Source organism: Moschus berezovskii, chromosome 3 (assembly GCF_049115385.1).
Source record: "Moschus berezovskii isolate FMDL1 chromosome 3, NW_MosBer_1.0, whole genome shotgun sequence".
Lineage (NCBI taxonomy): Eukaryota > Metazoa > Chordata > Mammalia > Artiodactyla > Moschidae > Moschus > Moschus berezovskii.
The window spans coordinates 294,173-320,397 of NC_142462.1; the positions used below are offsets into that span (position 1 = coordinate 294,173).

Genomic DNA, 26,225 nt, shown 5'->3' on the forward strand with positions numbered 1-26,225 from the left:
ACCAGCAGACCAAAGGGCACCGAGGTCCCACGCGGAGAGCACGCAGCAGGCCCAGGTTAAGCCGGGTCAACAACCCCAGACAGAGCCCCGACAGCCTCACTTTCTCTTGACGGTCCCCTTAAATATTTAAAGATGAACAGGAAAGCAGCAAATGAATACGGAAACCATCCGTCACTGTCCGTTCAAACCAATGAACTCAATCAGACTTTGAGTCCAACTTCCCTTCATGAAGGCATCAAAGGCATCTTCCTTCCTTCAGGGGAGTGAGGGCGTTAGCACCTTCCAAGGTGAAAGCCTGGCAGTTCACCCCAGGGTCAACCTCCTCCCAGGAGGAACACAGAGGCCCTGCCATGACACTCTCTCAGACCCCAGGGGGTTCTGGTGTGTCCCTCTCGGCTGGCTGGCCAGCCACCTAAGTCCTCAGAGGAGGCAATGCCTAACTTCCATGCTCCTCCCAATCCTCAACACCAGAGGTGGCGGGGCCAGACGCCAGGAGGCAGGAATGACAACACCAACCCGAACCATATATTCTTATCAAGCAGAAAACAGCCTGCACGTGCTTTTAAATTTTTCAACACAGAAAGCTTTACAATGGTTTACTTTGGCTGGACTATAATTTTCTCACTTGCATTTGGTATTTTTCTCAAAATTTGTTTTATACAGAACAAATGAAAAAATGAAAAATGAAGATAAGGCTTTGACAGATGCGAAAGTACATGCAATTAATTCTCTCTAGCCTCCCAGATCCAAAAGTCCTACTACTATTTCCATAACGTTAAGTATAACCCAGGGTTGTACAGTCCATTTTTAAGTAATCAAATACTATGATCAACTTTATGGAAAACAAAACAAGCCCAAAATAACCTGAGAAATACAAATATATCCTCCCGCCCTTATTTTAGATTTTAGACGTTGCGGCGAATAATGATGAGGCCAAAGATTTGCTGCCACAGGAAGACGGTGTGGGGGAAAATCAGTCAAGCTCTTGCAAAAAGCCTAAATGAGACAGCTGTTAATGGGAACTTGACACTGGCAGGAAGCTACAGGAGTGGGACTATTACACCACTTTCCAAACTGCTAGTCCTCATTCACATCCTTAGGAAAGGTGAGTAATGGATCTTACGCAACAGTGAAATCAATGACCGCTGCATGAAGCCATATGTACAAGTAAATGGACTAATACAGGAAGCAGGAATCCTACTTTGTACAGAAGGGTGGAAGGAATTCCACAACAGACAGATGTCAGGGGCCAACTTCTAACTAACCTACCGAAGAACGCAGTGAGGCCTCAGAGGAAACCGATGCTGGACTCACAAGCACTCAGGATGGAGGGTGAGAACGGGGGCGCACCATCCTGAGGACACCCTGCTCAACACACCCTTGGCCAGCCCCACCACAGTAGCTGGAGGACACAGCCCTGGAGGGTGCAAATGGCTCCACCTGCAAAAAGCCACGTGGTGGGAGAGCCCCCTGGAGGTGGGCGAGGGCAGCACCCCCTTCTCTCAGCAGTTCTCACCAGAAGTCTTCCTTCCAGACCCAGAGGGCACCAACCTTGAGGAAAAGGCTCCACGACGGGACGCTTCTGGAAAGTAGAGGAGGGGCCACTTCCAAACTCACTTCATGTAGACAGAAAAACCCAAATGCCCAAACCTCACAAAGACATCACCAAAAAAGTTACACACAACACCCCTCACGAACGTAAAACAACAAATCCTAAACAGCAGATTTATCTTTCAATTATTTATTCTTGGCTGCACTGGCTTTCTGTTGCTACATGCAGGCTCTTCTCTAGTTGGGCACGTGGGCTTCTCACTGAGGGGCCTGTCTCGTTGAGGCTCAGGCGCATGTGCTTCAGTAGTTGTGGCCCACGGGCTTAGTTGCTCCACAGCATATGGGATCTTCCTGGACCACAGAACCGGTCTCCCCTGAGTTGGCCCACAGATTCTTAACCACTGGACCACCAGGGAAGTCCCAAAGTAATACATAAGGGAAGAAAAAGATTATACCATGAATTAAATGATGCGGTACAAAGTTTCAAGGTTGATTTAGGCTCCTAAAATTAACTTATTGCACATTTAAAGAATAAACAAGAAAAACATGATATGTTGTCAAATCCACAAAAACTGTTTAACAAAACTCAGAAAACTGAGGAAGCATTTTCAGAGTGAGCAGGGTCACCTATGAAGGCCAACAGAGGCAGCAGCCACCCTGCTGTTCCCCCACGGCTGGGACGCGTAAGGAGCGCACTGGGATGCTGTTCACGCCCGGTCACACTGGAGGGTCCAGTCAACGCAACGACAGTGACAGAAGGCAGAAAGGTCAGAAAGGAAGCAGCGCAGCGTCTGCACCCACAGGCACCAGAACTTCTCTCTTCTCCCCAGAGAGAAGCCTCAGGAAGCGGCAAAAGAACTCCTGGAGCTAAGAGGTGAGTTTAGGGTCAGGCACCAGCAGCAACTGGGCTTCCCTACTGGCTCAGACGGTAAAGCGGTAAAGCGTCTGTCTGAAATGCAGGAGACCCGCGTTCGATCCCTGGGTGGGGAAGATCCCCTGGAGAAGGAAATGGCAGTCCACTCCGGTACTCTTGCCTGGAAAATCCCATGGACCACGGAACCTGGTAGGCTACCGTCCATGGGGTCGCAAAGAGTCGGACACGACTGAGTGACTTCACTTCACTTTCACCAGCAGCAGTAGTTTAAAAGCAAAAAAAATAAAAATCAAAAATTAAGTGGATTTAGAGTATCATCAAAAACAAAGTATTTAGAAATAAGTTTTACAAAATACACACAAGATCTTCAAGCTGGAAACTACCAAACAGTACTGAGAAAAATTAAATAGAATCTAAACAAATGCAGAGACAAACCACAATCATGAACTGGAAAATTCAATTTAAGACGTCAACCCTCCCAAAATTGATACATAGATTCAAAGAACTCCAATCAAAATCCCAGTACGTATTTTTGGAGAAACTGACACCTTGATTCTAAAAGTCATATGGGAAATTGAAACCGAGAAACCAAGACAATCTTTCAAAAAAAAAAAAAAGGGCTGGAAGACGCAAAGACTTATCACAAAGATGCATCAAGTCAGTGCAACACTGGCACAGAACAGACGAAAAGACCAGCTGAACAAAACGCTGTCCAGACACACAGACCCACACACGCACGGCCACGCGACTGATTTTCAACAAAAGCACCCAGGCAATTCCCTGGAGAAAGGAAATGGTTCCCCACTCCCCTCCCTCAGCAAATGATGCTGACACAACTAAGTAACTTGGAAAAAACTGAGATGCTCACAAGTTAATTTGAGATGATGGAATACCTATCTAAACAGGAAAAGCTAAAATTATGTTTATCAAAGAATTGAGAATGTGAAATCAGAGTAGGCAAATATTTCTTAGAGACACAAAATATGCTGAACAGAAGGGAAAAATAGTCGCTCTTTCTCAAAATTAAAAACTTCTATTCATTAAAGACATTATTAGAAAAATAAAAACGTAAGTCCTCAAAAGTGAGAAAATGCTCAGTAGAAATACCTGATCACCAAATTGTAAACAGAACTACAAATCGAAAACACCAATTAAAAAACACACAAGAGACCTGCCTCACAATGAATACTTGCTGGAAACAGGAAGTATTCAAAGATCAGTCAACAGGACAGGGCAGGTCACCACAAAGAGAATACCTCATACTCACCAGGATGACTGAACTCTAAGAACTGTCATCACCAAGCATGAGGGCACAACAGCACAAACTCGCCTGCACTCCTGGTAAAAACGCAAAAACGGGAGACTGGGGAAAGTGCTGGCAACTTCTTAGAAGGTCACACATCCATTTGCCATGCGATCCAACCGTGCAATTCACACATAGGAATCCACTCAAGAGAAATGAAAACATCTGTCCGTAAAGAGGCTTGAACAAGAATACTCTTAGCAGTTTCATTCACGGTAGCCCCAAACCGAACAATTCAGCTGTCCAGCAACTCAAGAATGAATAAACAAGCTGTGTAATATTCATACAACAACTGCTTCTTCTTAAAAAAGAGTGAACTACTTACCGACGCACAGAGCAACATGGGTGAACTCTGACAACGTCACTGAATCAAATGCAAACACAGTATATACTGTACGGCCCATGCATGTAAATTTCAAGACCTGGCAAAACTAACCTAACATGACAGAAATCAGAACACTGGATACCAACAGGAGGGGCTGACTGAAAGCGGGCAGGAGGGAACTTTCTACAGTGTTTTATATCTTGCTTTGGGTTGGGGTTTGCACGGCTTTACATATCTGCAAAAACGCAATGCATTTTATGACTTAAAAATCTATGGATTTTACAATATTATGCAATTTTTGCCTTGGTTTTGTAAATAAAAGTGTTAATTCTGAGGATTCAGAGATAATCTTTATGCTATTCTAGTTCTGAACTCTCCCTCCCTCGAAATTAACCACACGTAACAGACCCCTTGGAGAAGGAAACGGTAACCCACTCCAGTATTCTTGCCTGGAGAATCCCATGGACGGAAAAGCCTGGTAGGCTACAGTCCACGGGGTCGCAAAGAGTCGTACACAACTGAGCAACGGAACGGAACGGAACAGACCCCTGCTTTGCCCCACCCCCCCACACACACACACCAATCGCCTCCATGCAGAAGCCTTAACTTCAGCCAGCACCCAAGCACCTCCATGCTCCAGCCTGGCGTGGCCAGTGAGGTAAGGCAGGAGCCAGGGCTGCTCTGGAACAGGAGGGCCTGCCCTCCTCTCCCGCCTCTGCTCGGGAGCGGGCTGTGGCACCTCGCACCCAGAGCCCAGCCTGCAGATGCTCAGGGGAAAGCTAGGGGCCGGACTCCAGGGACCAGCCTCCAGCAGACCCAGCTGACTGCCCACCTCCCATGCTTCTCCCCCGAGAAATGGGCCACATCTCACTAAGCCCTTCTGGAGGAGCTTGCTTTCTGCAGCCCAGCCTAATCCTGACTCGATGCAGCAAGCACAGAGGGCAGAAGCAGAGCTAGGCCGCGTCCTCCCCCTGCTCTCACACTTCGGAATGGGCACTTAGGGCACTTGAAGAGGGGCTTTTCCTCCTACCTATCTCCCCCAAATTCACTGTGTCTTTAAAAAAAAAAAAAAAAGAACTCAACACATAATTTCTGTGATTTACTATGCAACTGAACACGCTAAAAGACAAAATGACATTTTCTCTACAAAGTATTTGGTGCCTGTGATTTTCTGAGCACTACAGCCAGGTGGTTCTCATAGAAATAGAGAAGAGTGTATTCATATAGTTCAAAGCTTTGCTTACTTTTGGTCTTAAAAAAAGACTACTGATTGTAACATGCAACTCTACAGGAAAGATCTGGACAGAGGCAGCAAAAACTGGTATTTATTACTGCACTTGTGCTCATTATGGCCGTCTCTGACAGGGGTCCATTAAAATCAATTTTTATGTTTCTTATGTATTTTCTTTATCTAACGTTCCTGGCACTGTGTTTATTAGCCAGTTAAGACAAACACAGCGCAGGGGAGTGGGTGCTTTTCCCCCCTCTTCTGTCAGAAATAACAAGAACTGCAATTTTAATACAACTGCTATTCACAATCAGTGAATGAAGGAAATGGAATGTTACATTTCAGAAGGAAACATTAAAAAGTGCTTTATGTTTTTACAATTAGAGAAAATACCAGAGATCCTTCAAAAAAAGGGAGAAGTGAGTTCCATTAGAAACAGTAACATGGCAAACTTCCTCTGAATAGGGGATTTCCACCCTTCCCCTCAGCCACACACAGGCCAACGTCAGACACTGTTTCCAGGAGGCCCAGTGGGGCTCCCGATTAAGTGATTCCAGGATTCTGGAGTAAAACTCACCTGGCAAGCTGATGAACAGTGAAGGCTGGTCCTGATTTAAAAATCAAGACTCGGCAAGCAGCTCCCTGTCACCAAATTTCCAGAGGGATCCCCACAGCCCAGGGTACCTCTGTAAGCATATACATTAACACGTCTTGGGCTCCTGATTACAAGTTATGCTGCTATGGTTACTCAGAGGTGGAAGGTTCCTGGGCAACAAACACAGGGGCTGAAAATGAACAATCATGGCCCTACCCTTTCCAGCGAGATGCTGGTTTCTGTGATTTGCAGCGTGTGGCTCGTGTTACCCTGTAGTCAGCGGCGAACAAGCAATAACCATGTTCTCACTGTTGCTCTAAACACACCAGGTAGTGGCTGTCACACAGGACGTTCACTCACCCAGTGTCTGGGGTCTTCCCGCCACGTGGCTTTATCCCATGCAGACCCTGCTCACAACCAGAGATCTCCACCTTCCCCAGAGGGCTGTCCATCACTTTGTATTTCATTTCACAGGTCTCGTCCATTCTCCCAAGGACCTAAAGAGAACAATTACTACAGTTAAGCCTATGTGAAAGAGTTCGGTCACTTCGAAAGCATAACAGAAGCCCCAGTCACATAAGACACAAAACATCTTCTGAAGCTTTTTTCCCCATTGTTTGAATTTAATCATAATGTGTCATTTTTATAACACAGTTACTTTGGAGACAGAAAATTCCTGTAATTACACAGAACAGCAGTACATTCTCCTTTCATTTCCTTAAATTACTATCTCCCTTTCTTCTCATTTATCTCTAACCAATGCATAGTCAAAGATGAAATTAAAGCTCTTAAATAGTCCCTAAAACTATTTAAAACAGCAATTACCAACAACTTTTTCAATGACAACTGAAAACAAACCATTTGATATTTTGAATAAAGTACATTTAACAACAGAGCATTATGGAGTAAATTTATAGAAACGGTGCAATTCAACTCCGCTCTTAACACAATGGCCCCTGTGCTAACAGATGACCGGCCAGGTAGATGCAAGCTGGAACACAACTCTTTCACTCTGGAAAGCACACAAATTTACGTACAAAGTGTTCAAAGCTATCCTAGGATGTATCATCCATGTGAATTTTGAGGGATGTTAACTGTGGTCAACTCAGCAAAGGTTTACAAGAAAGAAAAGCTGTACTAAGAGCAGCGAGAAGCCAGAACCAAGGTCCAGGCCAACTGTATTTAAAAAGAAAAAAAAAACCAAAAAACTCTCTCGACTCCAGAGGCGAGGGCTGAGGGAAGCCCACCTAGCCCGGAGGGGTGCAGGGCCACTTCCTCCCCGCAGGGACTCCTGCCCTGCCTCCACTAACATGCCTCTCTCCACAACTCCAACCTCAGCCACAGCGGCCTAGGGTACACGGAACCCCGGGGCAAGGCCTCCCTCTGAGCTCGCCTGCTTACCTGCTCTCTCAACCTCTGTGTCCCGCAAACACTCCACATGAACTTGACCAAAACTGTAACCTTGCACCAATTCTCCTGTACACAGCACCCTGCCCTCACCCAAACCCAGATTTACCCCGGACGATGCATTCTGCACCTCCACAGGCACTCATCTCTCACTGTCAGCTCTTTCATTTCCACCGCATCCTCCAGGACTCCCCCACCAACTCTCACCTCCCTGAGGAAGGGCTCCTGGCCCTCATTACACTTGGCTCTTCCCACACCAACCACCCTTCAGCTAAAACACTAATGACGTGAAGGGGCCACAGCAGGGCCAGCAAACTGCAGCTCATGGGCCAAACCCAGCCCAGCACCTAAATAAAGCTTTATTGGGATACACCCATGCTCGCCATGTGCAGGCTGCTGGCCGTGGCTGCCTTCACGCTCCAGGGGCCGAGCCAAATGGCTGTCCTGCAGCCTTAAGCCACAGGCACTCCTCACACGCATCGAGGGCTCCAGTCTCCGGGCGTGGACACCAGAGACTGCCCGCTCCCTGGCCGTCCAGCCTGCACCACGCGGCCTGCTGTCTGCTTTACGTGAAATTCAACACACCTCCACCACTCTCGCCCCAAGGTCTCCTCCCTTCTCTGTGCTCCCACCTGCTCCCAATGTGTCTTCCTGTATCTCACTGTTTGCTGAACGCGGGGTAGGCCAGACGAGAGCAAGGAAACTGGAAGAAAACTTGAAGAGCCGCAGGAGCTGCAGACATGGTTACTCTCTGCAGACTGGCACAGCGGCCGCAGCGGCAGCAGACATGCCGGAGCCTCTCCTCCCGAGGCTGCCCCAGCAGCCGAAGCGGAAGCAGACATGCGAGAGCATCTCCCCTCGAGGCTGCCCCAACAGCTGCAGCGGCAGCAGAAACGTTGGAGCCTTTCCTCCCAAGGCCGCCCAGCAGCCACAGCGGGAGCAGACACGCTGGAGCCTCTCCTCTCGAGGCCGCCCCAGCAGCCGCACCCATAACGCAGCCGCGAGAGCATCTTGGGTGGTGCTTACACAAGGTGCTGAGCGTGCGCAGGGCTGAAAGTGACCTCAGCTGTTACATAACCACGTGCTCACAAAACGTGGGGCAGGAGCCACCGGCCACGGGGCGAGAGAGAGCCTGACCACCGCCACCTGGCCAGCTGTTCTTTCCCTATGTAAGGCCACGCTGATCGCCGCCTCTGCCTCCCAAGAGCCCAGGACACAAGAACGCGCCATGCCCTGAAGAGGTCAAGCGGCGTTCCCCAAGCCCCACAGGGCGCCAGCATCACTCCCAAGGCTCAAGGGCGCGTTAGCGGGATAAGAAGAAAGCAGCTTTGTTTCTCTACCAAGTAAGCACTCGCCAATTGTTCACTGCCCCCTGCCCCCTGCCCAGTCTCGCTCAGAAGCACTGGCCTCCGTCAGGCTGTTCTGCAGGCAGGACTCCTGCTTACAGGCATGAGAAACCGGCACTGGCTAATTTAAGCACAAAAGCAACTTACTGAAAGACTCACGGACGTTCAGGGAAGAAGCTCAAAAAACTGTAGGAAACAAGACTGGCCACCGTCCAACCACAGACAGTCCAAGCCTCAGGACACACCTGCGGGAGCGCCCGGGACTGCAGGCACGCGGCAGGCCCCGCCGCCCCCTGGGAACAGGATGCTGCAGCCACTGTCGGTGCCTGACTGCCTGGGCTCCCCCGCACGTGTCCCGGGACTCAAGGCCCAAGCAGGAGCTCAGAGCTGGCACGGGGCCCAGGCCCGTGGGCACCTGTGTTGAGTGTCCAGGAAGAAGGACAGCTGCCAGGAGGGCTTTGTCAGTGTTGCCCCCCTCAAGGACACGGACCACCACTGCCACAGAAAGCAAGACTGGCACACAGCCCACCAAGAGAAAGGGCGAGCGGCAGAGTCCACTCCTCTTCCAGGCCTCACTCTGCTCAACGATAACACAGGACTAGTAACACGGTTTTCACCAGCCTCCCTGGGCTAGTCTGTGGGCCCAGCTGGAGAAGATGGGAAAAGCCATGAATGGGGTGGGCCAGGTACTCCTGCATTTGGAAAGGACCACGGTCCTGCTCGGCACACATCCAACCCTCACCCTTACTCCAAGGAAAGGTTGGAGAGATACATCCAGGTGTGCAAGGCAAGCCAGGGCAGGACAATGAAGGTGACTCTGGGCGCAGGGGCACGAGGGATTCCCCCACTTGCGAGGATGAGCAAGCTCAGGCCCCTCGCTCCTCTGGGAGAAGGGCCTTGCATGTAACCAAGTCATGCCAGGTTCTTGAGCACAGCCCAGACTGGCTGCACGTCAGAGGCCACTGGCCTGGAATGCAGGGAAAGGGCAGCCAGCCAGCTTCCTGAGCTGGAAGGGCTGCCTCTGGACCGAGTAACAGCCACACACTCCAGCTCCTCCACCGCTGAGGGACCACGAGGACTCCGAAGCTCGGCCTGAAGCCACTGTGCTCCCTGGTGATCAGAAGCAGCGCACACCTGGCAACACAGCACTGGCCCCGGACACCACCTGGGGCTCGGCTCACAGCACGCAGGCGGCTGCCTCAGCACTCTCAGAACCAGCTCCACCGGCCTGCACAGAGCGTGGGGGCCAACCACAAACCATGCCAAGGATCGACAAAGGGCAGTTCGTTCCTAACAGGAATAAAATGGCAAGCTCAAAATCTCAGTTCTGAACAAGTGGCACCTTTGTCCTTGCTACTCAAGATCAGCCCACCTAACAATCAGGTGTGAGGGGTTATTTTAACTAGGAAAAACACATGTGTCAAACCCCTAGAAGAGAAAATACTCCTACCGATCACCTCTTAATAAACCTGGCCAAAGAGGGTGGAAAAGAAAGTGGACAGGATTGGTCCCCACCAGGTGTGTGAGTCAAGAAGGAAAACACCAGGGAAAAACCCAGGTCAGTGGCTAAGACCCAGCTCACAGTGCCACCAGGCCGGGGTCTCCATCGTGGAATTTCACCAGGTCACTTTCCACCAAAAGAGTCAAAATACGGCTCAGTCAATTATGCCCTAACAACCAAGAAGGCTTCAATTTGGCTGAAATGATTTTACCAAACAAAATACTGGCACTGCTACCTGGTTCATCAAATTTAGAACAGATCCAAAAGCTGTGCAAAAACATCACTTCACGTCTATACAAAAGCCTGCAAATGGATGTTTATGGCCACTTTATTCACAATGCTAAAACTAGGAAGCAATCAACACGTTCTTCGCTTAGTGAGCGGCTGAAGTGCTGCACAAGACAATGGACTATTAGTCATTGCTAAAAAGAAATGTGGCACCAAGCCGTGAAGACACACGGAAGAAACTTAAATAAATATTACTATGTGAAAGAAGACTGAAAAGGCTTCTGAAAAGACTATGTACTCTGTGATTCCAATTATGTGGAGATACTAAAAAAAAAAAAAAAAAAAACAGTGGTTGCAGGGTAGGGGGGAGAGAGGGAGGAACAGTAGAACACAGAAGATCTTCGGGGTGGGGAAGCCGTTCTGGAGGCTGTGGTAGTGGTGGAAGCAGGACAGCATACTGAACACAGCTGTCAAAACCCGTGGAGAGCACAAGACCAAGAGTAAACCCTGACGTAAACAACGAACAAATGTATGAGTGTGTGTGTGGAGAGTGATGGTGGGGAGGGGATGGGGGTGCATGGGAGCTCCCTGTACCTTTTGCGCAACCTTGCTGTGAACCTAAAACTGCTCTACAAAATAAAGTTTATCTTCATAATTAAAAATAATAATAATCACCACAAAGCCTTCTGCTGTGGCCCTGACATGTCAGGTTCTGCATTAGAGAGACACGGCTAGGCTTTCAAATGAAACCTGCTGGTGTGGGGGGTCCCATAAATACTGTGCTCTGCCTGCTCCCAGCTTATACAGACTTTCAGAACATGCGATCCGTGCTTTTTTTCATTCTCACCACTGGAGCCGGCCCTGCACGGCAAAGCACCGTGCTGATTAACCACACTTTGGTCTTGAAGAATACTTGTCACAAGAAGGGTTGGGGAGTCAGGACCAGGGCGGAGCTCAGCTCTGCAGCATCACATACACGTGCGTCTTGTTAAATAAGCGTTCACCAGTCATCTAAACAACCCGCTACAAGCAGCATGTTATAAAAACAGCTGAGAAAATGCCTGCCTGTCAGAGCTGCCGTGTTAGAGCAACATTTAGGAAATTTGTTTACTGGTCTTTAAAACCACCATTTCTAGAAAAAAAAGACGCACCATCTACATTTTAAAACTATACTTAAAACTCAGTTTTCCTTTCTAAAGTTTTCATTTTTGTTCTCGTTAGCAAACTAAGGTATACGTCATGCAGGAAGGTAACTGCTTTTCTGTTCTGTAGCTCAAAGGCTGCTGTGAATTTGTGCAAAAACACAGGAATTAGGAAGCAGTTGGAATACAAACTCGTGTGTGTGTGAGTAAAAGAAACAGACCACAGAGAAAGTGCATAAAACTAACACATGAGCAGCTTAACAAACTACCCCAGAAATTTCTTGGAGCTTCAAGCATTCTTGAAAACTATTTCCAGGTACAATACCAAAGTGACAACTACTGCACACATATCCATTCTAACAGTTTCGCTAAAATACCTCTGCCTCTTGCCAAAAATTGGTACATGATACCAGAACAATCTACAGTGAGACCAATAAAGGTCTTTTTAGAAGTGCATTAGTGACGACATCAAAAATGTTCCCTACAAAGCTTTCTGACTAACCAAAGCACTGCAGACCAGACTCAAATCGACACAGACTTGCAGTGAAGTCAGAGGCTGGGGTCACAGCATGCTCACAGCTGAGTGTACACACGCTCAGGGTACACAGGGGAGCCTACGCACACGAAACTACAAGTGAAACACTGTACACCTGCCTAGCTGATTAATTTCAGGGAAGAAAAACTTAACACCAAAATGAGAATGATACACGAAAACCACATTTTTATTAACATGGAAAAGGAGACTTCAAAGATGTTTCCCACTTGCTGGGTTCCCAGACCCGGGAAGCACCAGCCACTGCCCCCAGGCCCCCTCCTCTCAGGGCACTTTGGGAGAAAGATGCGAGAAGCTCCATTCCAAGGCGTTAGTTTGAGCAGGTTATGCTGCTTACCCCTCTTCTGAAAATTCACAGAACGTCTGACTATTTGGTGAAGGAAGAGCTATTCTTTAACAACCAACGTACCAGGGGTCAGAAGGCCAGATGCACCAATGATCAGAGAAAGCAGGTTACAAAGAGTAAGGAGGCCCAGACCTCCCGCGAGGAGCCCAGAGTCAGAGGCAAGATGAGAACTCTGCATCCACAGCCACCGGAGCAGGATTTGGAAAAGCAGCCAGGAAGTCTTAATTCTGCAGGATGACCCCTCCTTCCAGCTCCTCTGCTCTAACAGGCCCGGGGCCTCTGGGCTCGGCTGGGCGGACACAACGCGCCAGCAGGGCAGCACACGCACCGCAGGTCTCCTCCGCCCTGCCGAGCCTGCCGCCTGGTCCTCCGGGTCCCAGGCGTCCTAAAAGAGTCTGGCCAGCTCGGCACCCGGGCCAGGGCCCAGGCCCCAAGAAGGGGGAGGGAGGCTGTGGGTGACCCTGAGCGGCCGCTCACGCCCGGCTCCAGGTCCCCTCGCCACTCCGGAAGCGGCATGACACCCCTGGGGGCTCCTGAGGTGGGAGCAACGGCCATGGCGGGGAGGCCCCCCGGGGCTGTGGGCTGCACAGGAGCCGGCTCCCCGCGCAGCATTGCAGGCACACTGCGCTGCTGACCGCAGCCGACCCAGGGGAGGCGCGCGCGCACAGCGGACACTGCCGCCCAACACCCCCTCCACAGCTCCTTGCACTCAAGACTGACTGGCCTCTCCCGCCCCTTGAAACTAGAAGGCGCCCCTCGGGCTTCCACCCACTCACCTCCGGGAGAGCAGCCGACTCCACAACGCCGCGAACCCTGAGTCTCGCGGGAACCCCAGTCTCGTGAGAACCCCAGTTCTCACGGGAACCTGAGTCCCGTGGGAACTCCACATCTCGCGTGAACTCTGCGTCCCCCGGGACCCAGAATCTCGCGCGAACTCTAAGTCCCACGTGAACCCTGAGTCCCAAAGGAATCCCGGGTCCCCTGTGTAACCCGAAATCTCACGGGAAGCCTGAGTCCTGAGGAAACCCCCAACTCTCACAGGTACCTCAAGTCCCCGTGAGGACTCAAGAGACTCATGTGAACCCCGAGTCCCACGAGGACCCGGAGTCATGGTGCCCTGTGCTCAGAATGTGACCCCGTGAGCAGGGATCCACATCATCCACAGGATCCCAGCAACAGGCCGACACCTGAGCCCCTGACTCCCCAACTCTCACAGCGTCCCCACGGCAGTCGTGGCATCCTGAACATCAGTAAAGACAGGGAATGAGCTGCTTATAATCTACTCTGAAGAAAAAAAATGAAAAAATGCCGCCTTTTCCCTACCTTTTAACTACCCTTCGGACTGCTTGTGTGAACATCCGCGAGGAAAGTAGTCGTGTGGAGGTCTGGCGGCGGGGGCTCTGGCCCGGGTCACCCCTGGGGGTTTGGGGGCCTCCCATGGGTCCTCAGCCCACCCTGCCGACAGCTCCCGCCTCACAACCTGAAGACGTTCCACGACTTGAGGCACCAACTCAGTCCCGGGCTCTACAGTGACAGTCTGTCACAGAGCAGGAGAGAGGGTGGCAGGCTGGTGCTCACAATGAAGTGTCAGGTCTTGAAAGAACTGTGATGTCTTGGGAAGCTTCAGCTTAAATATGTCATGGCAGAAAATAACCTCATTCTTTATCCACCCCTACAGCTGGGCAAAGTTTAACTGACTTAAGAGAATAAGAAACACGTGAGAACAGGCGGGAAGATCGCAGAGAAACACTTTTCAATCTGGCAAAGCAGCCAAACCCAAGAGATGCCTGCTGCAGAGTGAGACAGGACAGGCCACTGGCTGCAGCCACCGCGGAGCTGGGCCAGCAGGGCTGGTGGGGAAGTGCAAAGCTCTCACACTTGTCTTCCTGACAGCAAGATGTGATTCAGAATCGTCCTCACCCCCAAAGAGCCCCAGAGTAGCAAAGTATCAGAGGTTTGTCTGCAGTCAAGCCAGGAGAAAGACGTTCTAGTCAATAAAGTTTCCCACCTGTGTGTGGCTAGAACCTCTATGTTATAAACACGTGCTTTTTGTGTCGCCGATGTAATTAGCCTCCTCAGGGGACTCACTATAATCTGTCCCCTGGTTCAATAACCCAATCCCTGTTTGCACTGATTCATACAGCGCGGTGAGTACAGTTAGATAAAGACTCCATAACAGGCGCCGCCGAAATCCTCAAGAGATGGCTCCAGCAAACAGCCAGGAAGCACATCCCCACAGCTGGAAGGTGAATCAACGGTGACTTTTGGGGAGGCCTATAGAAATATCCCCGCCCAAAGCGAGGGTCCCTGCTAGAACCCACTGACCAGATGCAGACAATTACTCCCCAACTCCACCCTCCAACTCCTGTGATTCAACCCCAGAAGGAAAGCAGGCAGATGAAGAAGAGACACACCTGAATCAGTGCGTTGAGAGTAACAGATACCAACCCCGCGATTCAAGAAGCTCAGCAAACTCCAAACAGGGTTCAGTATGAAGACAACTCACAACTAACCACACAGTTAACTAGTTTCAAACCACAAAGAAACAGAGAGAAAAATCTTAAAAGCAACCAAAGTAAAAAGTTCCCACTACCGTCAAAGGGGCAACAACAAGGCTGACAGCTGACGTCTCCACAGAAGCCTCAGAAACCAGAAGAAAATGAAATGAAATGTTTAAACTGATGAAACAAAATCCTGAGCAACTGAGTGCGCGCATTGCTCGGGGCTGGGGAAGGAGAGGAGGGCCCAGACAAACACCACTTGGTGCAGAGGTGACAGGGGTCCTGTTCGTGACTTTCCCTCCATGGCTTACACGTGCGTCTCATACACTCCTCAGTGGGCTTCAAACAACGCAAAATTTTAGAAAGTAAAAAAGGGGAGGACCAAAGAGGGAAGGAAAGAAAGAAGGAAAGAAAACATCTGCATCAGAAGAACAGGAAAGATCAAATTAATCTACCAAAGAACCCTGAAGTCAAAATTCCACAAAATGGAAAACTGACAACCCTGGAAATGTGTACCTGGTGATGGGAAAGAGCAAGGAATACTTTTTCCAGAAGCTGAATATTATGCTGAGAAACTTCCAAAACTCAATCATCTGAGACTGAAAACAAAAACAGATCAGTCTCCCGCTGGAAAACAGCACACTATGGATATCTGTATGTGCAGACTAAAATTTATACGTAACTGCAAACTTCGTGAGTGAACGCACTTCGACTTTAGTTCCGCAGGAACTGCAGACACGCGGCGTCACTGGGGTGCTGTGAGCACTCACACGCGACAGGAGGCACTGGCCAGCGGGGGACGCCCCGGGCAGCGTCAGCACAGTCTCGGCCACGCGCTCCGTATGCTCGTGTGACACACGTGCGGGCGCGGGCACACCCCCGACGAAACCCCCACGTCCGCACACGCTTGAACACAGTTAAGCGGGAGCGCAGCTGATAGACAGTGCCGTACTGGGTCCAAGCGCACAGCACAGGGACACGCTCGCGTTTGCTGACCTTCCCAGGTGTGTACACTGCCCGGAGACAAGCCCAGCAGAGACAGCCCGGCCCGCTGCGCCACGTGAGAGCGGCTCACACGCGCCCCCAGACAGCGGTTCAGCTCTCATGTGCAGAGCTCTCTGCATGGCTGGACAGATGGCAACATGGCGGGTAATGCAGTCTTCAGCTCTGTTAAACATCAGGGACGAAGGTCCAGGCTGGCCGGACATACACCTGCAGTGGCTGTACATTCAGCTGGGAGAAATGCACTCTTCCACAGTCTGGTCTCCTCTTTGACAGCATGAAACACCAACGTCAGAGCCCTCAGCAAACTACCTTTCTGTTGACGCCACACATTTAAAACCACAGCGGTGACAAGAACTGAAAATGGCCTTAATTTCCTCTGACTTCCCAATTCTGTCCTTTCCATATGGAGCTGGCTAGAATCATCCTCCTTTGGAGGTGGTGGTGGTTTAGTCACTAAGTTCAGTTCAGTTTAGTCGCTCAGTCGTGTCTGACTCTCTGCGACCCCATGAATCACAGCACGCCAGGCCTCCCTGTCCATCACCAACTCCCGGAGTTCACCCAAACTCATGTTCACCCAAACTCATGTCCACAGAGTCGGTGATGCCATCCAGCCATCTCATTCTCTGTCGTCCCCTTCTCCTCCCGCCCCCAACCTTTCCTAGCATCAGAGTCTTTTCCAGTGAGTCAACTCGTCCCATGAGGTGGCCAAAGTATTGCAGTTTCAGCTTTAGCATCAGTCCTCCCAATGAACACCCAGGATTGATCTCCTCTAGAATGGACTGGTTGGATCTCCTTGCAGTACAAGGGACTCTCAAGTCTTCTCCAACACCACAGTTCAAAAGCATCCATTCTTTGGCGATCAGCTTTCTTCGCAGTCCAACTCTCACATCCATACATGACCACGGGAAAAACCATAGCCTTGACTAGACGGACCTTTGTTGGCAAAGTAATGTCTCTGCTTTTTAATATACTATCAAGGTTGGTCATAACTTTCCTTCCAAGGAGTAAGCGTCTTTTAATTTCATGGCTGCAATCAGCATCTGCAGTGATTTTGGAGCCCAAAAAAATAAAGTCTGACACTGTTTCCACTGTTTATCCATCTATTTCCCATGAAGTGATGGGACCAGATGCCATGATCTTTGTTTTCTGAATGTTGAGCTTCAAGCCAACCTTCTCACTCTCCTCTTTCACTTTCATCAAGAGGCTTTTGAGTTCCTCTTCACTTTCTGCCAAGTCATTAAACAGATTTAAATTTACCACAGGTTAAGCCGTGTGTCCCCTGGAACACTACATATAATGGAAGCCTGATATAGGATGACTAGATTATAACACAGTGTTCATCTGTCTCCTGGTTTTATTGTTGGGTCAGCGTGAAGGTGGGGAGAGCCACAGCTACTTAGTGGGACTTAGAAAAGCCTCTTGGTGTTTCCTATACTTTATGAAGCTGCTTTTGTCCTTGTCTGGGTGTGTGGCAGTGTCTTTGTTGAGTTTTCCCCCTTTGAGCTTTCCTACTGTCTTCTTTGTTTTAGTTTTCCTGGAGAATGAGTTTGTGCTCTCATGTTTTTCCATGCTTATTATGTGCCCCACGCTGCCCTGAGCCCTCAACGTGAATTATGTGATTTATCTTTCATAAAAACCTCAAGGGGGAGTTATTTTTGTCCCCACCCAGTAGCCCAGGAACCTGAAGCTCAGACACACTCGGACACTTTCCCAGAGTCGCACGGCCAGTAGACTGCAGAGCCAGGACTCCAGCAAACAGAAGCATCCTCCGTGCCTGGCTCCTGCGGTCTTAAATGTTGTCAGAATCTCTGTTTACATCACGAATATGTCTTAAGATTTTAATGAGACACAGATCTTTAATGAGATCACAGAAATCTTCCTTTGGAAGTTCTGTTTAGGTTTGGGTATATAAGTCCTTATGTTTTCTAATTATACAAAAAGCACTTTATCATCAAGACCCTCTCTTGAGTCCATAAACATTTATTGAGCATCTACTGTGGAACCTTCATTAGCTGCCAAAATGAAGATGCTCTAACCCCAATGGGCAAAGACAAGGATGGAAAGACCACCAATGGAAGACAAGAATGTTTACATCTGTGAAGGGATTTCTTGAAGGGTTTCAGAGGAGGGCAACAATCTAATTCCCCAGAGGGCTGGGGGAAGCCAGATCTGGCTGACACTTTATGAATAAGGAAAAAATCTTGCTCTCACGAGCTGGGTTTTCATTAGCCAATGTTAATAACAGAGCTGGAACTTGAAGCCAAAGGCAGGGGCGAGGTCGTGTAGGGAGAGAGAACAAGGTGAGGGTGGAGTGGGTCTTGAGAGACTTTGATATTTAAGAGAGAAAAAGGAGAGACCGAGTTGGGTGAAAAGCCAGGGAGGTAGGCAGAAAATCAGGAAGCGTGGAGTCACAGGAGGAAGGAGAGGAAGGGGAAGGGAGCTTGGTAGCTGGATGCAGCCAAGGGGTCTCGGAGGCGGAGGCTCTGCAGAGAGCATCTGACATGGCAGTGGGCGGTCGTCAGCCTTCATTCAGAGAGGTGGGGGGAGACCAGGCAGAGGGCACGGGAGGCTGGGAGGTCGAGACGGTCCAGGAGGGTGACTCGGGGAGGAGTTTGGTTCTAAGGTGAAGGGCATGATTGGGAGGCACCTGGAAGGGGTGTGGGGTCCAGGGGAGTTTTTGGTTGGGGGTTTTTGAAGACTCGTGGAAGGAAGAGTCTAGTAGGGATGTTAAAGATGCAGGGGGAAGAAGGAAGAATGTCTGTGTAGGGCTTTTAAGAGTCTCATGTTCTACTGGCTGAGATAGCTGGGCACTTTGCACAGGGATTTGTAAAAAAAAAAAAATAATTGGAGGATAATTGCTTTACGACGCTGTGGTGGTTTAGCACATCAGTGTGCATCGGCCGCAGGCCTACGTGTGTCCCCACCCTGCACCCCCTCCCCACCCTATCCCTACAGATTGTCCCAGAGCACTGGCTTTGGTTGCCCTGCTTCATACACCAAATTCCCCGACTCTCTATTTGCATATGGGGATGTATGTTTCAGTGCTGTTCTCTCAAATCATCCCACCCTCTCCTTCTCCCACTGAGTCCGCGAGTCTGTTCTTTTTGTCTGCACCTCCTTCGCTGCCCCATGCAGGGCTTTTAAAGGCAGGGAGGCTTGAACATCCTGATGGATGACTCAACTTAGAAAATTTCAGTTTAATATTTTGAAGCCTTGTCCCTTGCCCAGAGTTTGGCCTGTCGTTAAAATACAGAGCCATTATGGACGAGGCTGTCTTCCTCTGCAAAAATCAGTGATCACAAAGCATTATGTGTCTGTGTAAGCGGATCCGCAAAGCTAGATCGAGTCTCTGCCAAGATCTTGTGCCAGACTGTGGTGTGGAGTGAGTGGAGCCAGGGCATTGACCCCTTTGGATTGGGAAATACAGCAGGGAGGCTGCTCACAGTGCACGACTCTCCACCATGATTGTCAGCAACCCAGGATGTGCTTCTGATGAGTAGAGTCTAGACTTCTCAGGAGGCAAGGGGGCTGGGCCACTCCTTGCAGGACCCCGGGACTGGGATGCCCAAGTTGTGACTTGACCTGCTCACTCCAGGGCCGGGGTCTACCCTTGTGGACCTTCTCTTTGCGGATCCCTCCCAGGGGCCCAGGGCCCGACCTGATTCTTTTCTTTCCCATCCTACCGAGTTATGTGTAGATCCTTCTTGCAGCTTTGGTTTTCAGGAGTTATGCTAGTTTCCAGTTCGTTTCCATTAAGAAGTGTCCCACATGTGAATTTATTTTTGATGTGTTAGTGGGGGTGGGGATCTCCATACCAGCTACTACAGCATCTTGATTCTGCTTCAGATGCTGAGCTTTTTAGTGACAGTTTGTCTTTCCTATTCTTACACACTCACCCTGCAGGCTGGTATAGAAATTGGAAACTAAGCAGGCAAAGAAAACTAATTTTTTAATACATACTGATCCTTGTCTCCTGTACAATGCCATGAACCTCCATCCATAGTCCATCAGGCACTCTATCAGATCATTTTTAAGTGACGTGCAAGAGGCCCCCAGTTGTGCTTGTGCTGAAGCCTAGTCTGTGTCTTCACAAAAGTGCTTTCGAAAGTGTGTATGTGTGTATAAATGTATGATATCTATTTATGTATCTTGCCAGAGTGACATGTGGAAGGCTAACATAACTGGTGGACAGGGTCAGTGAGAGGAAATGACACCGTCTTTTTGGTGGCTGTTAAAGCAAAGTATTGAACCATTGCTTCTCTTCTTTTCACAGCAATTTATAATACCTCCTCAGACCATTTTGCTTTCTTTGCATTTCTTTTTCTCGGGGATAGTATTTTGCGGATATTCTGCCCTGGTAAGTGGTCAGAGATGTGTCTTATCAACCTGTCCCCCTGCAAAGCTCCATCAGCTTCAACAAAGGCTGTTTCTCAGCATCTTCACTTGTGCCCCTGGGGAGCATCTGTAAGAATCCAAAGCTCGGTCCTCCAGCAGCGGCCCGCCTCCCTCTCCAGGCACTTGCTACATTATGTGATAGTTCTGTTTTCATATTGGCCAGCTTTTCCTGGAAAGGGTCAGACGGTAAATCCTTTTGTCTTTGCAGGCAAAGGAAAAATGTCCTGAAGCTCCAGACCACCCTTTGCCTCAGTGAAGAAAAATCAATTTACATTCTACATCTCAGCAGACCACACAAAGTAAGACATTATTTAAAAAAAAAAAATCAATAGAACTCATTGTGGACAAGTTCTTTATATTTAGCCAAGGTGTCTGTACTGTATCAAAGCAACAGAAAACAAGATTAAACATATCAAATTTAAGGAGTCCTCAGTCCATCATGAGAAATCTTTAAAGACGAACTCTGATCATCAAGAATTGACAGGAAGCTATGAATTATGTACATCTAGTCATCACTGAATATATGTGATTGTAGATTTAAACCACTGTGTCCTGGGCCCTGCTCTGGGGGCAGCCTAGGAACACCCTCAAACTTCTGCAGGGAGGCTGCTAGTACTCCCAGAGTAGGACAGCCATCCTGTGCCACCAGGGGGTCGAAAGGACCCAGTGGGCCCTCCTCCAGCTCCTACCTCTACCCTACCAATTAGTACATTAACAAAAAAAGGTAGGAAAAATATAGTATATAAAGGGTATACATTTGATTGGGTTGAAATAATACAATAAGATAATAATACTATAAGGTAGGTAAAGACAGAAGAAAAAGTAGGGAGAAGAGAAAAGCAAAGGAGAAAAGGAAAGATACACCCATTTGAATGCACTGAGACAATTAACTGATATGCTGAGGTTTGTGGGAGTTAACAGGCCAACCCAGGATTCAGAGAAGTTTTGATTTGCTGTGTTCCTTCTCCCTCATTTGGAGGGACATCACCAGATGGTCGACACCACTGTAAATAATCATCAGAGCTGGTGCAGGATTTACCATCTCTGTATTTCACATGAGAAAATATAGGCATTTCCTCAGGACACCTTCTGCTTGAAACTGGGCAAACATTTGAATTGTCTTTTCTTCCTTATATCACTTCACATTGTCCACCTTCCATCTCCACTCCCGCAAATGTATCGTCCATCCTGCCACAAATTCCGCCAAAGACACAGCCTCTATAAACCTTCTCAGGTCTCACAAGATGCCCTCCTTTCTCTAAGCAGAACAACCACGTCCCACATCCCTCCATCTGGGAACATCCTGGCTCTTCAAGGGGGCTTTTGTGTATTCTCTGGGAAAGTCTCTCCATGGAAAGTGAGTGCTCCAGTTTAAATCATTTTCCCAGCACCAAGTCCAACTCCATCAAGTACCTAACCAAAGTGAACAGTTTTCATTTTTCTGCAGTATATTTGTAAATATTCCCAAATTTAATCATTATAGCTACCATCAACAGATTATTCATCCATTTTACAGATGAGAAAACAGTTACTAACATAAGAAAAATCAATCATTCTCACATAGTTAAACACACAGCACTCAGCCTGGAACCTGGGACGTCCAAGCTTCGTCTAGGGCTCTGTTCACTCTAACAAACTGCCTCCTGTCAACTCCTCCTTTCTGGGCTTTAATGCTGGCTGGATGTTGCCTCCTGCCCCAGTGGCCATGGTCCATCAGGGAGGAAGCAGACCATTGGGATACAGTGACCTCCACCCTGTGCGTTTCTCCTCTGTCCTCTTAGACAATCCTGCTCCTACATAGCCCCACATAGGACATGAAACAGGAAAGCTGATAAACATTCCTAATGGAGGTGTTCATCTTACCTACTGGGGACCTAGGAGAGGATCAGTGCTATCAGGGCCTGTGGCCCCCTCACCTGGACTGAACTTGCAGGCAAGGTGCTCTGCCAGTCGGTATCCCTCAGATAGGCTCTCTCGGAAGTCCTGCCCCTGGTGGTTGTGACTCAGGTCATTGTGGGTGAGGAGATTCTTGAGGTGCTCTTTTTTGCCTAGGCCTCTCTAGAGCTAGCCACAGATTCCTCACCAGCACCCAAACCCTGGTCTGTGGCTCTGGAGAGTCCAAACCACAGAAATCTCCCAAGAGACGAGGAAATGCAGGCCACATGGGCTCATGGGGTCCCTCTGCAAAAATCTCAATCCGGCTGCTCAAGACATGCCAGGTTGATATTTGGGAAGATGTAAAAACTGTTTACCCCCCCCCCCAAAAATCCAACTCCTTTGTGCAGGTTATTGTTACACGGAATAATTTACACTATAACATCCTAAACCAGGTGATCAATTCTCATTCTAAAGTCACAGATAAGCCTTAACAAGAGAAAGCAGGCTGTGAGTACTAATTACAGGAAATGAACAAAACTGGGGCAGATCCCACAAAGGCCCAGGTAGGAGAAGATGCTTAGGCCAATGGCTAAGTAACCTCCTATATTAGTCAGCTCAGGCAAGCCATACAAAATCACCATAGATTGGGAGGCTTAACCATCAGTCTGTTTTCACACATTCTGGAGGCTGATTGTCCAAGATAAAGATAGTTAAACATAGTTTTCTTTACCCGTGTCTAACTAGAATAAAATAATTATAGAGGACTTGTGAAAAAAATGAAGTGCTGTATAATTGGTGCTTATAATTATGACAGATCTATGAAATTAGTTTTAGAAACATAGAACAAGAGATATTCAAGAAAGATCCATAATGTTTATTGAGAACTTGCTAGATGTTATGCACTGCACTGGGCATTTAAATTAGCACTCATACTTACAGCTCTGCAGAGCAGGTTAATGTTGGCCCTACTTTATAGAAGGAAAAGCTGAAACACTGTTTTAAAAGGTGAAGGAGGGGAATTGTTATGTGACTATAAAATACGAAAGCTACGATTTAAGCTCAGGTCTTCTGTGACTCAGCATGCTTCCTCAGAAGTCCTTTCCTGGAGCAGATAATGTTTCCCATCCGTATGAGGCCTCTCAGCCTTACAGAATCCCTTCCCCTTCTGCCTCCCTATACAACTAGTTGTTTGTCCAACTTAGATGCAGAGAGAGGAAGCTTTCGGACCACAGTATAGGGTTACAGGCTAAAACAAAAAACCTTTATGTCACCATCGCCTCTACTTTGGAAGATCAGGGTCATGGGTTCCTAAACTGAGTTTCGTTGGCCAGTCCATATAGCGCTCCTCAGTTTTTGTTCCACCTCTTTCCCATAGTTAGATCTATAATGTAAAACCTGTGTTTATATCTGTGAGGAAATTCTCTTATTGGATTTCTTTTCATTACCATATCTCTCCTTACAAACAGAATCATGTTATATGACTCAAGTTTTGAGGATGTGAAATTGTGTGGCATTTTAAAAATACAAGTTTAAAAAAAATCCCCTCGTTTCCCTCCTTTGCTAAAATTTCGGTTCTACCCTAGCCATTATGTTGTTCCTGTTTCTCTCACATATACTCAGTTAAGACTAATGTTACTGGACTTCCCTGAGATCCCACATGCCATGCAGTACAGCCAAAAAGAAATCAAAAAAACAAACCAATTTGGTATGTTTTGTATTGCTCACAAAAAGTAGAGGACATCATTAAAACCATATTACAACTTCCTATGAAACAGCCTTTGATATCACACGGTGTGGTTTATGGATCTGATCCAGTAGCTCACTGTTCATGTTCTAGTTTTTATTTGCACTACTGGTTGATAATAATATGATATGGAAAAGCACCTGCTTCAGTGTCAGAATGTAACCATGACACCCACTGTTTCCTCTGCCCACTGACTTCAGGATTTCTTTCTCCGCAGATGGAACTCTCTGCGCTCCAGTCCATGGTGGCTGTGCGGGAGCAAGAGCTGCAGGGTCAAGCTGCCGACATGGAGTCCCTGATCAGGACCACACAGATTAAGGAAGACCTCATAAAGGTCTTTCAAAGCTTCTGAAACACTCTTGGAAATGATTACAGCTCAGAATACCTTCACCTCCAAACAGCACCTGGATTCACGGAGTCCCTCTGCCCATGCCTGTCTTCCAGATGCTCTGCTCGTTTGAGCCTCTTAGTGTCGCCATAATCTCTCTGATATCAGAGGTGCTCAGATTTCATGAAGAAGCTATTGTTACTATCATGGCTTGTTAATATCCCATGTAATGCATAGTAGATGATTTCAAGAGCATTTGTTCCTCTGCTGAATAGCATTTTTTGTTCATTGCTATTTTTATTACTAGTTTTTTGACTTTTAGGACCTGCAGATGCAGCTGGTTGATCCTGAAGACATCCCAGCTATGGAATGCCTGACCCAGGAAGTCTTACTTCTTTGGGAAAAAGTTGCTTCGGTAGAATCACAAGGACAGGAAACGTCTGGAAACCGAAGACAACAAGTAAGCTACTGAAATACAGGCCTTATTTTTACTGCAAAATAAACAGTCAACAAGATGTCAGTTACTTATGATGGTGGCTGTTACTGGAATTTCATCGAGAATCTGTGCTCCCAAGTTCCCCACCGTGGCCAGTAGCAGCCACAGGTGCTGTTTTCTAGCCTGTGTGGTTCCGTTGTAACTGCTGCCCCAGATCTGACCTTTCTTGAATGCCAAACTTGTTATTAATCAGAAGACCGGTTTACCTGTACTCCTCCGTGTCTCTGTTACCATGTCTCTAGAAACTAACTACTCATCTCACTCGAAACTGGCTTTAACTCTACCAGTTCCCTTAAACAGATTTCCAGTCATGCATTATCATAGGTCATCTTCTTTAGAGCGCTTTACTATAGCTCGCAGTGACACCTGTCTGTGACTGATGGATGTCTTCCCCAACTCGATAGTAAGTTTATCCTCAGAACCTGGCACAGAGAAGGGCCCAGTCAATAGTTCCTCAGTGAATGAAGAGCACTTGTGAGTCCTGCTGTCTGCGTCCCTCTTGCTCTATCCTTGCTTTGTCTCCCACTCCTCCCTCTTAGCTTGTCTCCTGTGTTTCTGGCTTTGTTTATTTCTCTCTTCTTCCTGCCATACTTGAATTCTGCCTTATAGAGTTTTAAAGATAAAAAACTTTATGACAAACATGACATTGACTTGAAAGCTGTAGCGTACTATATAGAAAGGTTAAGTCAGTAATGAGATAGTGAGCTGTTTGAGTCACAGTCCATGCTGATACGTTCTTTTGATCTCTTTCTCAGAATTAACGTGTCTTCATGTTTCTGTTTGAGTGTTGCTTCACTTCTTTTTCCCCTCAGTTGCTGCTGATGCTCGAAGGACTGGTAGATGAGCGGAGTCGGCTCAAGGAGGCCTTACAGGCAGAGAGACAGCTCTGTAGCAGCCTGGTGAAGTTCCATGCCCATCCAGAGAGGTGAGAGGGTGACCGCACTGTCTTTCCTTTTCTTCCTCATTACGTGAAGATGCCTACAGCTTACAAAGTGGGAAGAAAAAGAAAGTGGACCATTACTGGGGTCCAATTTGTCATTTGTTTTATGGAGTCCTCTGAGCCTCAGTGTCTAAATTAAGTCAGGAATACTGCCTGTTTCATGTAGTTATTGCAAAGATCAAATGAGAATACATGTCAGGTGTCTCAATTAGTACCTTGCAAGTAGTAAGAACTTGTATATTTCTTTCATTTGTCTGCTCCTTGTCCTATTAAAGGCAGCTTCATTATGTTATAATAATAAGAGTAAGACTATAAAGGCCCTTATATTCACTGACTGTCACTGAAGAAAATATATTTGTTGTTATGGCTACTATTACTGCAGGATTATACTTTGGCCACCTCATGCGACGAGTTGACTCCCTGGAAAAGACTCTGATGCTGGGAAAGGTTGGGGGCGCGAGGAGAAGGGGACGACCGAGAATGAGATGGCTGGATGGCATCACCGACTCAATGGACATGAGTTTGGGTGAACTCCGGGA

General features: G+C 48.0%; 1 protein-coding gene across 1 annotated transcript in view; it reads right to left on the reverse strand.

Moving 5' to 3' along the window:
* The window catches only part of LOC148778268 (NBPF family member NBPF4-like), a 118,961-nt gene extending 105,727 nt beyond the window's left edge, over nt 1-13,234 (reverse strand). Inside the window, exons 1-2 of the mRNA XM_088832982.1 lie at nt 13,176-13,234; nt 5,859-6,373 (exon numbers count right to left, since the gene is read on the reverse strand). The gene's annotated coding sequence lies outside the window, so the exon portion shown is untranslated. The remainder of the gene's footprint in view (nt 1-5,858; nt 6,374-13,175) is intronic.
* Nucleotides 13,235-26,225: the final 12,991 nt, after the last annotated feature.